Raw genomic sequence first — 15,473 nt, 5'->3', positions numbered from 1 at the left:
TAAAATTTTTAGAATTGACATTGAAAATTAGCAAAACCTATCTGTCATTGGGTTGGGTAACAACTGTACCTGTCACTTCCCAACCACTTTGAAATAGCAGCATGGATGGCTGCCTAATGAATATGCTGAGATCCAGGTTCATTTTAATGATGTTTTTAAAAGCTCTCCATCTTGGAAAAGAAAATAAAATCATAAGCTAGGGATTGAAATAGATAGAATGAATTTTAAGATGTAGCATCTCTTTCAAATTGTTTTCGTAAACATCATCATGTTTCTCTTAATAAGTACTTTCTTCCTCTCTATGAACAATTTTAAAAATAAGTACTTAGAATGGATAGTCATACAGCATCATTTTGTGGATTCGTAAACTGAGTCAAAGAGATGAATTTAAAGTCGCCTGTAAGACAGTAGACAGTTACAGTGTTTTTCTGTTTCAGATTAGAACGAAAAGAAAGATTTATTTAAAAATAAAAGTTGGATATCTATATTTATGAATCAAAATTTGTTACTAAGAATTTGAACAAGTCAAAGATGGCATTATTTTATGTATTTAAAAAGTGTATTGACACATGGATATTTTTCAGTTAACTATCTGAATTACTGATAACCACCTTGGATTCACATTACAGTTAGAGAAGTAACTGAATCATTTGATAAAGAACATTTCAAAAATCTAGAATTCCTATTTGAAACATGAAAGCATATCTCATAATTCAATAGACAGATGTGTGCGTGCACACACACACATACCCCTCCACACACACACACAACAAACCAACTTAAGTAATTGACTTTGAAAACTTGGTTTGTTTTGAAGACAAAATTTTAGACACCATTTTGAGGAGATATTATGTGTGATGAGGGAATTTTTTATAAACTTGAAGTCAAAACTAAATTTTCTGTCATTCAAAACTATCATATGTCAAAACCTTTTTGGATAAAATCTCAGGAGGAATGTTAGCATCTCATGATGCCGGGTCACTGAGGAATTTGAGTGTATGCAGAGATCCTGCCAAAATATAAAGAGCACACTGTCTGAATAATCACTCATTTTATGTCTTCCCTATTTCTCCCCCCAGCAGAGTTGCTCTGTACTTACAGTTGTAAGTACAACTAGTGAAGAAATAGAACACTTGAAAAAAAATTAGCTGGTGTATGAATGCAAATATCTTTAGGTTTTTTTTTTTCTTTCCTGTATCTATTTTCTGTGTTTTTTTTAAAATTAATTTATTTATTTTGAGAGAAAGACTGTGAGAGAGAATTCCAAGCAGGCTCTGTGCTATCAGTGCAGGCCGGATGCGGGGCTTGATCCCATGAACCACGAGATCATGACCTGAGCCAAAACCAAGAGTTGGACACTTAACTGACTGAGCCACCCAGGCCCCCCTTGTGCGTCTATTCTTTATCTTAGTTTATTCCTGTTTTATTGAATGTTTTCCCCATGCTTACAGTATTGAAATTCTGACTCTTAGCCACATAACAAAATAATAAAGCTTTATAGTATAAATTGCCAAAAAATAATTGGTGCAAGAGTTTGCCAGGAGCACAGTTGGGTGTACAATATGGTATCAAATATGTTCTAAAAACTGTTATCTCTCAATTTATCTCTAGATGGACCACAAGATGTGATCTGGTATTTGAAAAAGTTGTTTTAAATTGTCTTGTTCTTCAGGGCTTTCACTTTTTTTTTTTTTTTTTTTTAATTTTTTTCAACGTTTTTTATTTATTTTTGGGACAGAGAGAGACAGAGCATGAACGGGGAAGGGGCAGAGAGAGAGAGGGAGACACAGAATCGGAAACAGGCTCCAGGCTCCGAGCCATCAACCCAGAGCCTGACGCGGGGCTCGAACTCACGGACCGCGAGATCGTGACCTGGCTGAAGTCGGACGCTTAACCGACTGCGCCACCCAGGCGCCCCAGGGCTTTCACTTTTGTCTACATGAAGCTGTTAAAGCAAACTGAAGCATGCATTTCCTAAATTACCATATCCAATTGTTTCCTCTTTTACATATGGTGCGGTGCAAACATATCCATGTGCTAGGGATGCGTTATATAATTGGAATTGATTTTACAATCTATGGAGAGGTTGTGAAATCCCTAAATGTTGTATATAAAAATTATGTATGCTTTCTCTTCATTCTCTCCATACATTTTATTTGTATCTATTCTTTTCTAGGTGTGTCCTTTTGTGTTAATAGTTAACAGATTGAGGGGAAAAAAACCACCTCTGATATCTGTAGCATAACATTTCTCACCTTTTTTTATTCATTAGGACTTCAGAAAGGAGTTTTTTTCAACAATTTTTCCTAATTGCTATCCCTATAAAATCTTAGTAGTACAGATAGACTATATGTGCTTATGTACTATATGTATAGCTGTGCTTTTATATGTAAAAATACTCTAATTTTTGCCTCCCCCACCCGAAGAATCTATGCTTGCCTGTTGGCATTGAAATCTTCCCCATTCTGAATGCATGCTGTGTCAGCTATAGTTAGGACACATTCTCATGCTTAGGGATTTTCTTTTTTTTCTTTTTTTTTTTTTTTTTTTTTGGTCATTCTCTTGGTCATTATCTCCTCTGATCTCCACCTGGAAATGCTTCAATAATTATACAATTCAAGAGAACACAGTTTTCTTTATCCATTTCAGAAAGTACATGGAGGATAGGAAGAGATGAGAAACAGCTAGACTCTTCCCTTGTAAGCAAAGAGCTTACATTTTGGTTCTCATAAATGACATATTTAGAGTTAATATTTGTTCCATGAGTGAAAGGCTATGTAAATCTGTGGAAAAGGCAGTACTAAAGGACTGGAGTTATCTGTCGTAATAATCAACTCCAGTAGCTCCTGGAGTAGGCTCCTACTATGTTAATGATGAATCCTATATCCAACCTCAGCTCTGGCCTTCCTATTACCATGTAACTGATATCTCTCCAAACCCTGTAAGTAAATGCGTGTTCAGGGATTATATCTTGGGCGGAAGAGTCATTTTACTAGGAAATAAATATAATGCAAAGACACACTGATTTCACAAATAATACTAATTTACGCAAGATTGTTGAAATGTGAATGATTAGAATTTATGAATTACTATTAAATATGTTGTGTTTACTAGAAGCCAGGTACAAAGCTATTAACTTTACATAGATTTTCTAATTTTTTCCTCACAACAAACTATAGAACAGATACTTGTATTATACCAATTTTATGTCGTGTCTAAATGTGGTGCCTCTCTGATAGGTTGGGGCAATGACCAGGTGGAGGCAAAGGAATGGAAGGTGAAAGAATTCACCTGAGGCCGAACAAAGGCGATAGAAGTTTATTGACTACACCACAGGGAGCAGTGGGCTGGGAGGCAGAGGAGAGGCTGTCTGAAAGGAAGTAGTGAGAGGAGGCTGTTTTTAAAGAGGGAAGGTGAGGAGGTATGGCAATGCATGGAATCTCCCCCTTTTCAGTAACTGTGCCTAGTTACCAGTAGTAGTCCACCAGTAGTCCACCAGTTAGGTCATTGAATATTTTGAGGTGGTCACCTGATGGGCCTGCCTGTACTCAGCCAGGTAGTTGCTGTGGACCCTTCCACGCTCCATCGCCCAAACCTGCTTGCCCAAAAGCAGCCTTTACATTTTATATTTAAGCAAAATAATACCCACGCTGCATTTTAAATACTGGTTTTAATAGCTAAGTTTACTGATGGTCACAATGAGAGAGTATAAAAATAAGAGTTGACTAATTTGTGTTTTACTTTTTAAATTTTAATTATACCCTTGCTTTGGGTGGTAATATCTTTCCGCCTTTACAGTTGTAGACATTTTAGCAATAAATACAAGAACAAAATAGCCAACAGGATGAAAAAATGACAAACAAGAAACGTGACTTCAACTCAGAACTTCAGAACTGGTTGTTTTGAAACTAACAACTGTCATAATCATAATTCTGATAACAGCTGGCATTAGTTAACTACTTACTAAATCATCTCACCTTCACAGTAGCACTTTTACTGAATAGGAGACAAGGTCAGAGATGCTAATCATATTTCTTAGACTCTAGACCCCAATATTTTATTAGTGGTGTTCTTGATTATTTGTTGCTGTGAGAGGTGTGAAGGATAATTAAATAGTGCCCTACGAAAGCTGAAAACATCTTACACACATAGTTATCACCATATAAAATGAGTAGTGCTTCATTTATTTTTAACTGCTTAAATTTGCAGAGCTGTATATCTTTTCTGAGTATAACTGCCCTGAACAACAAACTTATTCCTTTGAGGTTTAATAAAATGTACCTTTTCATTTGCAAAATTTCAGTCACTTAATGATGCCATTGCCTATACTGGAAACATTATGCAAATGAATTGCAATGAAGTCTATGAGTTTAGTTAAGCTTGAGAAAAAGTTTGTAATTAACAAATTAGCATTTGAAAAAGACATTTTGAATATGTATAGTAGGAAATTCTGCTTAACTTGTGGGGTGTGTTCATAATGATTACTTCAAAATTCATGCATATGCATTTTTTTAAGCATGCAAATATTGGAAACCTTAGTGGACTAGTCCAGATCAGGCTAGTTTTTTTTTTTTTTTTCAGTTAAATGACTAAAATTTTAAATAAGGCATCAAGAATACATACACTAACATGTGGAGTCCTCTTTACTCCTCCATTAGAGACAGTATTTTCTTAAATATTAAGAACACAAAGCTAAGTACATTCTAGTTATGACTTCAAAGTAGAAGAAAATAATAATATTAAGAATAAACAGTCTTGGTGTCTGTTTTTCTACCAAGTATATGTTATGAACTAGAATATTGTGGCTGGGACTTAAGTTATCATGTATGTTAAATTGTGTTTTAGAGGATTATTTGGATTTTGGTGTCTTATACACACAAGCCCACATGGATATTCAATTATTAATGGAGAGTGAAAAAATACCCAATGGTTACTTTTTAAAAAACTGCCATATATATTTGCTTCAATGTAAACTAAAGTGCATTTTCTTAACTATTTCTTTAAGTAGGTCAGGCCTTTCCTCTCTTTTAGGGACTTACCAATTCTTGATTAACTATCAGTTATGATTTCAAATCTTTAGCATTGAGGGCTGTTCTACAATACAAAGCATCTTTCTCACTGCTCATCAGATGTCCCATTCTCGTTTGATTTCTATACAATTTTTATGTTTCCAATAAATGCATGATCATTAAATTTTCTCTACCACCACCCGAAGGGTTACATGAACAATCCTTCTGCTCAGAGACTTTACCCAACGTGCCTAAGTCACGGTGATATTTTTCATTGCTGAATTTCTACAATATTTGTAGTTGATTTATTATATACCCTACAAAACAGATATCTAACCAATTATAGCTAATTTATAGTAGATAAGTATGTGAATGCTTTGTCTCTCCAACTAGAGAAAAGAAATCATGTCTTCTCTTGTTTCAATCAACCCTAACCTCCAGTAGACAGCTAAGAACAGATTTCACTTGACCTGGCTACTGAGAGGATGGGCACTTTTTTCTAATGAACTCTTTTAATGTTTACTCCATATTGTAATCGAAAGGAATGATTAGAGCTATAAATCCATAGAACAAATCAAATATTTTTTCCACATTAGTTCGATCATAGCCCTACGCTAGAAAATAAGATAATTAAGTGGTCTCATGAAGCTCCTCCTAACAATATGCTTTTATATGTTTTAGGTTCTTGTGAGTGGTAATATTTGATGTTTAATTCTGACTTTAAAAAAATTATGTGTTTTTTCTTCCTTTCAGTGTTTTCACCTTCTTTTTCATTGTATTGATCATCTATCTATCCCTAGACACTCTTTTGTATACTTATGACATGAAACCAGTGAAAATCCACATTGAAAAAGCATAACTAAGAATTAAAGTGAAGGAATGCCTGACACTAGGTCCAAGGACTAGGTGAGTGACATTTGAGCACAGTAGAAACTTAGGGATGAAAAGTATTCTAAGCATATGGACCAGAATATGCAAAGGTGTAGAATAATAAATGCCTCTAGAGAAATCAAGTGGGATGTAAAGCTAGCTGGATTATCATGTGTTGTTTAGAAAAGGCATTATGGGCAGTGCTTATCCTTTCCAGCATAACCTACTAGAAAAAGTGTTCATTCAGTGGTTGCATATACGACCCTAGCAGAAGATACTTGCAACTTTCCATTTTCTTATGAGCATGACCTCAACTCGACAGTGGATGGGTCCCAAATGTGCACTCTGTCTTGAGTTGTTCAGATCAGATTTGCTGTCTACTTTAGTTTTATTTTCTGAGAAATTTTCAATAGTCCTTTGTTCTGTTAAAACCAGACTTTGATTTTCTAAAAAATTATATTTTTACAGAAACAAAAAAAAGCAAAAGGTTTCATTCAGACAGTTTTAGCACAAATTTTTTTCCGGACTTCAATATAGCAAGTCTCCAGTTAGACAGTAACTTTTCTAAGTCCCTATGTTAAGATTTTACTCATTAAATATAAATAAAAATTAAAAAAATATACTAGAAATATCCTTAAAATGCAAATATTTTACAAGCTGTTAAAAATCAACCATTGTAGTTCTTTATTAGTGTTTCCCCTCTCTTTTTATGACTGAATTTTTTAAATAAGTGAATTAACACATGAAAATATAATTATTTTTATACAATTTATAAGTATGTACAGAGGATAGTATGGTTGTTGGATGACAGATAACTGGCATTATAGATACATTTCTGTAGGTGGCCAGAATGACAAGACTTACTGCATGGGCTACTTCCTTCAGAAACTTTATTCCTTGCTCTTCATTGTTTACTGTGTGTCCATAATTATTACTATAAATGACATGTACTCTAATATACAAATTTGATTTTAATGATGCGGACATATTTCTCTCTATAATGTAGAAGCACAAATCTTAAAGGTTAAAACAAATAAGTGGGCTCTTAAAGCTATCCACACCACCTCTGCCTTATAAAATGTGAGTTCAGTGTCAGATAAATTAATTCTCAATGCACTTAGCAAACTACAATAAGTATATCTACACAAATAAGGTCATAAATTAAACAAATTCTAATACATTTTATTTTAAGCGTAATTTGATCTGAGTCACTGTTAGGCTCAAAGCATAATCTATAATCAGAAAAAACTGGGGGGTCCAATCAATTAATTTATAAATCTGCCATTAAATTATCACTTAACTAGAGTGAATGCTATACTAACACATGAAGAGAATTTTTACATATGAAATGAAACATAATAAATATTTCATTTTTTTTTACTTTTCCATTAAACAATTGGTGTAAGTGTAAAAAGCTTTTTTTTAAGTTGCTGTTGTAATCTTGAAAATACAAATGACAATTATGTCAAACTGAAATATTTTCTTTATAACACTTTTTTCTTTTCTAAAGCATTGTTAATGTAACCTATGTTATATGTTAATATTTTCATGTTCCTTTGGTGAGTTTATTTGGTCTGCATCTAGAACTACCCGGAAAACATGTATAATATATGTATCTAAAAGGGAAATGAAAAGGCATGAAAATATCTAATTGTGTACACTGTTAAGCTAGAGAATGAAAGATGATGACCCCTTTTTACCATCCAGCCGAGCGTGAAAGAGCAAAAGAGATTTAAAACTTCATTAATTGCTCTCACACAACGTTACAGGCCACCTGCACTTGAAAGAATTTACATTGGAGCAGATGGATTGCTGAATGTGATATCAAAGATTTTCAGAATGTTTGTTTTAAAAATAAACTGGATTCTAAGACAAGGGCAAGCAAAGCATACAATTTACAAAAATGGCAGAGCTATTATTCGGACTTCTTTATAGGAGTAAGACACATTTTCATCTCTAAAATAAAAATATACTCACCAACTACTCTTTAAAATGATGGAAATTGCATATTTAAATTTACAGATGATGATATATTTATACATTTTAATTTTGCTCTTTTTATTTGAGTCTTTTGAACCTACTGACTAGTTTTCTTTACTAACTCCTGGACCGGTGAAATCCAGCCTTTGCCCAATATAACACTTTTCACAATTCTGATTATTCAAGCCCTAGAATAAAGATTGTTCCATATGCAAAATAAATAAGGAAAGGTTGAGGCTAACTTTTTATAGAGGAAATTCACTTTCACTTGTCCTTTGATTCTGGCTTAGCCTATGCACTTGCATTGTTGGATTCAAATCACCCACTATGTAATAGCTACTTAAGATGGAATCGAGCTAACTAGATGCTTTTGGGGTCAGATATATTCTGCTTTACTTCTGCAACATGTTTTAATATTTACGTTTTGCAAGTGTTTCTACAGCTTCGTCCACCAATTAAGTTTGACTGAGAATTTGCATTAAAGTATTTCAAGTATTCTGTGAGCATTGATATACTGAATCAGCAAACTATAGCCAGTGGGCTGAAATTTGACCCAGTGCCTGTTTTTGGAAATAAGGCCTTACTATAACACAGCCATGCCCATTAATTTACTTACTGTCTGTGGCTGCTTTTGTCCTGCAGTGGATAGAACTGAATAGTCACAACAAAGACAGTATGGCCCACAAAACCTAAAACATTTACTATCTAGCTCTTTACCAGAGTTTACTAACCTAGATATACTAGCTCACTGTGTGATCTTGGGCACGTTTTCTTAATCTCTCTGGGCATTAGTTTTCTCAACTATAAAATAGGGATAATGATAGCACCTACTTCACAATGATTTTTCTGATGATTAAATGGACGAATATAAGCTCTTAGGAAAAGGCCTGACCTGTAGTAGATGCAAAGTTACAAATGTTACCTAGCATTGGCATCACATTTTCTAAGGAATAATGATAGGTCATGGAAGCTGAGAAATGGATTTTTCCATTTTCTTTGTTCAAATAATAATGTAGATAATGTCGTTTTGTATTATAGCCACATGTACTTTGAAGGTGGAAACCCTGGGTGTGAATAACAATTAACCCCTTACTTGCTGTTTAAATAAAAGCTTCAGCAAGTAAGGCGAACTCTCTTATCTGTAAAATAATAATAATAATAATAGCAATAATAATAGTATCTCCCAAATAGCCTGTGTTATTGTACAGGGCAAATGAAATAAGAAATATGTAGGAAGGTGAATTGTAAAGTGTAATACAAATCACAGATTTTAATGCCTAATTAACCTTTTCTCACTTCCATGCTTTACACTTTTGGGTAATGAATATGTGTAATTATTTAGCCAAAAGGTCTAAAAAGGTTAACCCTTTTGTGTCAAGTGTTGCCACATGCATCAACAGGGATGGATCTGATAGACATAACAAGTGAAGGAAGGCAGACCCAGAAAAGCATGTGTGATATGATTCCTTTATTTAAAGTTCTACAACTAGAAAAACTAATCTGTGGGAATAGAAAAGACTGTTAGTAACCTTTGGGTGTGCATGTATGGGGGAAGGGTATTAATAATAAAGACTTCTAGGAGACTGGTAATGTTACACATCTTCATCGAGGTACAAGTTACGTGGATATGTTCACTGTGTACAGCCTCATTGACCTGAACAATTATAATTTGTGAATTTCACTGTAGGTATTTATACTTGAGTTTAAAAAATGACTACAAGAAAAAACATTAAAGACAGACAGAAAAGGAAAGACAGTCAAATAAGTATAACTGCTTATTAGTGTAACTGATTGCTTTTACAATCATGAAAAAAATTTTTTCTGCCATCTGATCCATTTGCCTCACTTCAGCACTTATGCACTTACATCTACATTACTCTCCACAGCTTTACTCAGTCCACCAACACACACACACACACACACACACACACACACACACATACACGCCTCTGTAATCAAATGGGACTCTACTTTGGCCAACCTTGTTCCCATATGGTGTCCTGAATATGCGACTTTTGACAGAATTGGTCTTTTATTTTTCGCTCATTTTTCCAAACTACATACATGTTCCTTGAAGGCAAGATAAAAAAAAAAGTCTCCATAAAGATCTAGGTTTACAATGGTAGTCAAATATATTTTTAACATTAACTTTTGTTTATTTTTAAAAGGATAACGCTTTATTAGTACAAAACCAAAAGCATAAAAGCTACATAGGGAAAATTGGGTTTCTTTCTCACTCTAACCCCTACGCATCTGATTTCCTTCTTAGAAGTAACAAATGTTGCTGTTTTTCTTACACAAATCTCTAACATCTGTGAATAATCTATGCATATGCATTAAGCTTTGTGTTTTATAAATTGGTAGCTTACTATAGACATTTTTTTATACCATGTTTCATTAAATGAATCATATATATCTTGAAGATCTTCCATACTAATAAATAAAATGAATTTAAAATATCCAAAGATACTATGGGAGCATAGAGACCTGAAATTACAAGACAATATCTTTTTTGCAACTATGATAAAATTGCCTTCTTGACGTCATCAGTGTAAATTATTCTTACACTCATTTTGTAACTTTGAGAGGAATTTAAAAGCAATGTTTATGTATTGAACTATGCTGAAAATTGTTTGTTTGGTTTTTTTTCCATTTTATCCATGCGGTTTCCCCTTATCCTTCACATGAATGTATTGGATAAATATTTAGTCTATTGTTCTTGAAGTGTACCCTGAAAACTATGTGAAACATTCTTAGTTTTTTTTTTTTCTTATTTGTTCGTTGCATTTTAGCCAGGAGTTTGTTTAAATTATATGTCAGAACTTTGGACCTTACTAGATGTTGAATAATATGCCGCAAAGATAGAAGTGCAAATGGTTTCACTCTTGATTCCTCTGTACAAGCAAAAGACAACTTAGAATTCTAAACAGATAAAAATAGAGGTTGATGTTCATTTGGACTCTCTTAGAAAAGAAGGCCCTTTTTGACAAATCCCTCTGCTTATTAGACAAAGTGCAAAAGCATTACATCTGGAGTTCTTAAGCTATTGTTTTATGGAATTTATTCATCACACAATCCCTTCTACTCTTGAAATAAACCCATGAGTATTTGTTAAGTAAGATGCTATATTATATGCACAGTAACACATATTCACTTGTACACATAAACACCCACAAACCCCTCTATGAACACATGCTCCCTTTAGAGAGTTATGCCCTTACAAAAAATCCCATAAAATGGAATCGCAGCATGCTTTTCCAATGGTAGATATTGTTTTAACATTATCTTTTAATGGATTTCTGAATTCAGCTGCAGGAATTATTCTTATTCCTCCAAACCAATAACCCCTTATTCCTTTTTAAATTCAAAATGCTTTTATGATACATTTCCTTTTATTGAAAAGAAAAAAAAGACATAAAGCTGGGATTATTTTTGAAACACGCAATCCCTAGATACTTCAGAATTTATTTTCCTTCCTCAAATCTTGAAGCACGCTATTTCTTTCACATCTTTAGACTGTCGGAATCCAAACTATTGATTTTGCAAGAATAAAATTTAAAGAAACATAGTAAAAGGCTATTTATGTGGGACAGGGATTTTTAGAGGATTTTAGATATTTGAGAGGAGCGACTCATATTCTGCTGCTCTTAAAATTCCTTAGGATGCCATTCTAAAAGATGATGGCAATTCAGATCACTGAGATGCTTTGATGTCTTGTTTTTTCTTTTGCAGATTGTAATCCACTTGTTCACAAGGCCTCTCCCTAGAGTATAATTTAATGTAATTGACAGTCCTTGTTCCTTGAAAAGTTTGAATTAAATTAACATAAGCATGAATGAAACTGACCAAATAAGCACATACAGACTTTATTATTTTTTTTTCCTTTAGGGTCAGTGACGATATTATGTATAAAATTGGCATTTGGCTATTAGCTCCTCATTGAATCACTCCAAATTTGATTAAAAGTGGATATCCTGTGTGTAGTAATTTAGGTTCATGAAAAACTGTTAGGTTTGCCATTTAGTTCTTGGGTTTATTGAAGAACAGGGTTATTTTATGTGTGTCGTGATAAATTTTGTTCCTTCTCTTTTCTACACTAAGATCAAATACAGACTGCAAAACTGACCGAGCATGAAATTGTTTTTAGAAATTGTGGGAGCTAGTTTAGATGGCAAGAATCAGATGAACAGCAGTTAGTAAAAATGTGTGCGTGGAAAGGATGATGGTGACGGATAGAGAAGGAGAAAAGTACAGAGATAGTGGTATAGAGCAAAAGCATTCAGGAGACAAACATCTCTATAGAATATTTGCATGTTAAGCCAGTATGCTTAAAAGCATACAAGTTTTTTTCTTTTTGGAAAAAAATTCCCATTGTTTTGACTTTTCTTCACGGAAGACTGGTACGGGTTTGGGTTTGGAATCTTATGGAAACTGCCACAGCAAAGCAATTAGACTTCATTATGGCTGTGCTTATGCAATACTAATTAACATGCCTGTTGTGTTGTTTTCCTTATTTGACCATGTGACAGCCCACAGGTCTGACACCCTCTGTGAACCAACAGCTGAGGAAATTTTCAACGTGGCAGATTTTTTACAAAATACACCCAAACAAAAATGTAATCACACTTTTCCCGAACAACTGCATTAACAGAATGTGTTACAACGGATCTACAATTAGTGGATTGTGTTCATTTGTACTGGGGGGAAAATGAAGGAGACTAGGGATGATTCAAGCCTGTGCATACAAATGATTATACCTTGGGTCCAGAATTGAAAAGTGTTATTACGCTGTTTTGTATTATCTTTACCAGTATAATCAGATCTCATAATGTTATCATTAAAAGTTAGAAGCTAACTTGTCAATATATTTATAGCACCATTACAAATCTGTATGATGACCAGATGATTTATTAAATCTGTATATGTTATGAATTTAAGGATCTGGATATTGGCAAATTTTGTTTTTGTTTGTTTTTGTGGAACTGGAGGTACTCTGGTTAACAAAAGCAGATACAATCACTCTCTACATAGATTGTACAGTCTAGTGTTGACATTGGGATAGAGACTGTAGACCCAACTAATAAATATAATATTAACCCTGTGATATGAGGAAAGGTGGTTGGTCCTGAGAGATTGTACACAGAGGTATTAACCAGACTGTGAATTAAAGAAGTTTTCCTTAGAAAGTGAAAATTCGCAGAGACCTAAAGTCCAATTGGAGGTTAAGCGGATGAGCTGAAGACATTAGGACACTGGGTCACATACTTTGTTGCACATCAGAAGGACGTTAGAAATTGTGGGTTTCTTTAAGTTACTAATGCCTGGATCTCCTCTCTAGAAATCTGATTTAATTGCTCAGAGCATGACCTGGGCATTGAGAGTTTCAGAATATCCAAAGTTTAAGAACCATTGGGGAGACATTATAGGCAGATAGAAAAGGCCTGTGGTAAGACAGAAGCATGGAAAAAGCTTAATAAGGCTGAAAGGTCAGCTACTGCTTCTGGAAGGCAAAGAAAAGGATTGGAGAGAAGCATGTGTAACATGAGACTGAAGAGCAAGGAAAGAAGTTAGGCTGCACAGGGCCTTCTAGGCCAAGACACAGAGTTAGTTAGATCTTTGCTGAGTAGTAATGGGAAGCCATTCAAGTCATTTAGTAGACATGTTACCCACCTCCCACTTCCCACCTTTTTCCAGGAAACACTTGAACAGGGTTGACTGTGCTTTTTCTCTCATATTTTGACTACTTGTCTTGTCTATACTTTTAAATTAACAGGAGTCATTTTTTGAGATCATCAGTGAATGGAGAAACATAAATCTTTTCCTTTTTCTTCAGACTTAAGTTATCACAAAGCCAGAAAATGTATAAAAGATCAAAATGGTTCTTAAGCAGTCATTAGATAAACTTCTAGCCCTCTGGTCTCCCAGCCACCAGAGGTGGATCTAAGTCAGACTGAGTTTTCAAGTTCAGTTGAACATGACAATTACTTGTTATAGATAGATGATATATAGATATAGATATAGATATAGATATAGATATAGATAGAGCTGTTTTAGGTTCACAGCAAAATTAAGAGGGAGGTACAGAGTTTACCATATACCTCCTGCCTCCATATATGCATAGCTTTCCCCATTATCAGCATTTCCCACCAAAGTGGTATATTTGTTACAATTTGTGAACCCACACTAACACATTATTATCCAGGGTCCATAGTTTACATTATATTTTATTCCTGTTTTATGTTCTCTAGGTTTGAGCAGATGTATAATGACATGTATCCATCATTATGTTATCATACAAACTATTTTCACTTCCCTAAAAATTATCTGTGTTCTACCAATTCGTTCTTCCCCACCACCCCACCAGTCCCTGGCAACCACTGATCTTTTTATTATCTCCATGATTTTGCCTTTTACAGAATATCGTATACTTGGAACCATACAGTATGTAGCCTTTTCAGATTGGCTCTTTCACTTAGTAATAGGCATTTAAGGTTCCTCCATGTATTTTCAAGACTTAATACCTCATTTCTTTTTAATGCTGTATAGTATTTCATTATCTAGATGTACCGTAGTTCGTCGTTTGTCCTTTATCTATGAAGGACATCTCGGTTGCTCCCAAGTTTTGGCAATTATGAATAAAGTTGCTGTAAACATCCGTGTTCCGGGGGTAGTTCGGATATAAGTTTTTAACCGTTTTGGATAAATACCAAGGGGCGTGATTCATGATTGCTGGAGGGAAATTTTTATAAATACTGATATCCAGGCCCAAACAAGTCAACCTGGAGGTGATATGTAAGCGTAATTTTTGGGGTTTCATTAGTGGGTGTAATGTTCATCTAGAGCTAATAATTACTGATATTTTTGAGTTTAAACTTTGGGCACGTTAATCTTCAGAGTGAACAAGAATCTGTTGGTTTTTGGAAGTGAGAGGAAGTTAAAATGAGCGCCCTAAGGTGTTTGTCTAAGTACCCTTTTCACAGAACAGAGATGATTTCTTTCAAGGCAGAGCCAGTTAAAAGAACCGGCTTCCAGAATACTTGTGATGAAATGACAGAATCCTGTCCTCCCCTGGAAGTTTGCCGTAGACCATAGCACATTTACTGTATTGTATTTTCAATTGTCTGCCATCTAGGTTGTAACTTGAAACACTTGTGCTTCTGTCACTTGGTTCTGATTATTTTCCCACATTTATGTCAAGTCCACACAATTTTATCAATGCCTCTACTTTTCTAGACCCCACTGAACACTCAGAGTCTGTACATTGAAGAGAGGACAAAGAAAGTGGCCAACAAAAGAAGTAAAAGAAGTTTGTACAGGATAGAAAAGGAAGGAAACAGACCTTGAACATGGGTAGAAAGGAGAAAAACAGACCATGTCTGGGAGAGAAGTCACATTGACATGAAGAGGCATACTTATGAAGGTCAGAAAGAGGAAGAGGAGTCACTGGACAAGTGCCAAGATGGTTGAAAAACCAGGCAGCAGATGCAGGAGTCTGTCAATGGATGGCTACCCAAAGAGACCGGGCATTAAGCTCGTGGGTTATTCAGCAAAGCCTCCTCAACCAAATAATGAATGGCGTTAAAACCGTCAAAGGATTCAGTGATAGGGAAATGA

The 15,473-nt window shown here is 34.6% G+C and overlaps 1 protein-coding gene across 17 annotated transcripts in view; it reads left to right on the top strand.

The window, feature by feature from the left end:
- Nucleotides 1-15,473, top strand: part of ROBO2 (roundabout guidance receptor 2) — a 609,497-nt gene that overhangs the window by 239,926 nt on the left and 354,098 nt on the right. The window lies entirely within an intron of this gene.

The sequence above is a fragment of the Neofelis nebulosa genome, chromosome 5 (assembly GCF_028018385.1).
Source record: "Neofelis nebulosa isolate mNeoNeb1 chromosome 5, mNeoNeb1.pri, whole genome shotgun sequence".
NCBI classification, from domain to species: Eukaryota; Metazoa; Chordata; class Mammalia; order Carnivora; family Felidae; genus Neofelis; species Neofelis nebulosa.
Note: the sequence above shows the minus strand (reverse complement) of the source record. Positions and strands in the feature narration are given on the sequence as shown.